The sequence below is a fragment of the Beta vulgaris genome, chromosome 2 (assembly GCF_026745355.1).
Source record: "Beta vulgaris subsp. vulgaris cultivar EL10 chromosome 2, EL10.2, whole genome shotgun sequence".
In the NCBI taxonomy this organism is placed as follows: Eukaryota; Viridiplantae; Streptophyta; class Magnoliopsida; order Caryophyllales; family Amaranthaceae; genus Beta; species Beta vulgaris.
In genome coordinates this window covers 33,866,951-33,870,341 of record NC_079203.1, presented here as the reverse complement: position 1 = coordinate 33,870,341, position 3,391 = coordinate 33,866,951, and positions in this window count along the sequence as shown.

The window sequence follows — 3,391 nt, the reverse complement described above, 5'->3', positions numbered from 1 at the left end:
CTTGAGTTTAGGAACTCAAGGTGTGGCTCGAGTTAGAATTAGGTTGTAACAAAGTTGTTTGGCCTAATTAGTGAAAGGGTTGAGTTTAAAATCCCTAGTGGTCGAGGTTGTTTCTTCTTGTTGGCCCAAGAAGTTTTTCCTCGTAAAAATCCCTTGTGTTCCTAGCTTGTTTTTTCGTTTAAGTTTTAATTTCCGCAAAAGATTACGTTTATTTCTACACCTACAATTCGCCCCCCCTCTTGTAGTGTTCCTAGGGAAATAACAACCTCCTTCACTTTGAACAGTAGGTTGTGTTGAGACACCCTCCTCCACACCTGCACTCTTCCTCTTTCTTCCACGACCAGCTGCCTTCTCTTGTGCTGCTGTCAAACCTCCCATGCAACTCCTCTTGTTATGTCCAAGCTCATTGCACTTTGTACACCTGATGGTGATAGACCTCTTCCCCTTCCTTTGCTCACCAGGCTGCCTCTTTCTATTTCTAGGTGGTCTGCCAGCAGTCCTTTTAACCCTAGGTGGTGCAATCATAGGGACTTCTGCAGGTGCCCATTGGAGGATCAGGCATGGTACAGTGTTGAGCTCATAAGTCAACTAGTAGTGGCATATGTGTAGTAATGGAGACAAATGGGAGGGTTGAGCCTGCTGTTGTTGATAACCCTACAAGCGTGCTTGCAAGGTATCCCAGTCATTTGCCACCTTCACACATGCAAGACATGACATTCATATCCAAAGGAATATGTCTTGCCCTCAACATCCTCCCATTTTCCTTTGCCAGACATATGCAACTGGCAGCCTCTAGCATCCTCTGAATTTCCTTAGCTGCTCCTTCGCATAGGGGTTAGTTCATGTCCTGGCCTTCTCACATGCTGCCTGCCTGGTTACTATTCTAACCATGCAACTTATTCTAATGCTACAATACAGGCATATAAAGGATGTAATTCAGGCTGAAATAAAATCATTAAACATTACAAGCTAGGTAGTCATACCTTCCAGCATTCCCAAAATAGGTCTAACTCTATCAAGGCCCAAGGTTTTTGAATATTACAAGCTAGGTAGTCATAGCTTGCCAGAAGTAGGCCTCAAAATATGGGCCACCATACTTTCCCTGCATCATAAAACAAAAGTGAATAGGTGGGCCTCAAAAACTTAATTACATAAGTGAACTACAATACTTACACTGAAGTTTTTGAACAAGTGTCTACAACAAATTCTTCTGGAAGAATTGGGAAACTTGCCTGCAATGAAGCTTCAACCCCCTGATCAATATAGCAATAGATTAGGCATAACAACAGATTAGGCATTGTAAACAAGGTAAATAATGAAAATAAGGTACCTTCATTATGTCACTCATAAAAGTCCAATCATCTCTCTCTGCTGTTGCTAATGTTAGCCTCAAACACCTAAAGAAGTAGTCCCAGTTGTCTGAACTCTCCTCACTAACCACTGCATATGCTATTGGGAAAATTTGTTGATTTCCATCTAGCGCTATTGCAGATAGCAAGCATCCATTGAAGCTTCCTTTCAAATGGCAACCATCAATGCCAATTAATGGTCTGCATCCTTTCATAAACCCCTTGAACATAACATCAAAACTAACATAAATCCTCTTAAATGTTAGTGGAGTAGCAGGGCCTTCATTGATCCAACTGATGAAGCAAAGGCTCAGGGTTGTGCTCCTTAATGATACAAACATAATGGGGCACATGCCCATATGACTCATCATGTGCTCCTTGGATCTCTTTAACAGCCTGAGCCCTAGCCTTATACATGGTGGACTTGGTTACAGTTACCACATATTTATCCAACACAAATTCAACAAGGGACTGACAGGGTATTTCAAAATTAGCCCTCACCTGATCCAAAATTTTCCCTGCAAGCCACTTAATACCAGCCATAGGGTTATGCTCAAGTCTGTGACAAGAATGTAGCTCACTCAGAGACTTAATTGCCCATGTCACTTTATCAGGCAAGACTGAGGCATGTAATCTCCATCCACAATCTTGGTTTGCACATATGACAGTGTACCTTTTTGCATCAACTTTCAGCCTAACCAAATCAGCCCCTACTTGCACATAGAAATCCCTAACTGCTTGCACCATATGTTCCTTGTCTAAGAAAAGATGCCATTGTTGTAGCTCTATTTGACCAAAAGGTTGTTCAGTAAACAACTTTCCATTCCTATAAACCTTGTGCAGATAACTCTCATTTTCAACCTCATCACCTAAATCAGGAAACCCCTCATGCACATCATCATCTTGCTGCCTGCCTATTTCTTCTTCTCCAGTTTGTTCAGGCTGAATTTGTCTATGTTGCTGTCTTTGTGATGGTTGGAATGTACCCCCCCTTTTAGCTGTTGTCTTTGGCACCCTTCTGGTCCTAGGGTTTTGTTGTGATTCTGTTGTTTGAGTGGGCTCAATTTGAGTGGGCTGGGTTTGGTTGGGCTGGTTTTCAGTGGCCTTAGTAGGTTGGGGTGGGGTGGGTTCAGTTGGTTAGGTTTGGGTGGGCTGAGTAGGTTGGGTTGGGCTGGGCTGAGTAGGTTGGGTTAGGCTGGGCTGATTAGGTTGGGTTGGGCTGGGCTTAGTGGGCTGGGTTTGGGTGGGCCGAGTAGGTTGGGTTGGGATGGGCTGGGCTCAGTTGGCTTGGTTTGATTGGCCTGGGTTTCTTGGGGTTTTTTGGTGCTGCTTTTTTTGGGGTCAGTTTCTTCCTGGCCTTTGATTTTGGTGGTGTTTGGTTTTGGGCCTGGGATTCTGTGAAGTGGCCTAGGAGGGGAAGCAGCAAATGGATTGGGCTTAGACCTTGTTCTACCTGCTGGCCCTGACAACTTTCTTGGGACTGAGCCCACTTCTTCTTCTTCTTAGGACTTACAAACACATAGTCCACTCCTTCCTTCAGATCCCATCAACATCAAACACAGGGACCTCTCTAGCCAAAGGCTCTATATCTATGACCTCATCCCTTCTTTTTTCTTCTGCCTACCTCCTTTTTTCTTCTTCCTCTTTTTGTCTTCTCTCTGCATCCTCCCTCTCTCTCTGTTGTCTATACATTTCTTGCTCCTCCATCATTTTTCTCAACCTCTCTTGACTCTCAGCCCACTTTCTTTGCCTCTCCAATTTTTCCTTTTCTTTCTGTTCCTTGTATGCTTTCAGTTTATGATAACTCTCAACATAACTAGAAGGAGCCTCTGAGTTTGTTATGTATAAATCTATCTCCATTTTATTTTGAAACAAACTAAACATCCTAATAAGATGCACATCACAAGTAACCTCAACTAACTATTGAATCCCAGGTGGATAGTACTTAATAACAGGATTTTTGGCAGGTATGACATTTTGCTTATGAGCTTCCTGTTCTAAGTCTTGTAGCAAACACATGAGGCTATACTGATCAGTTTCTT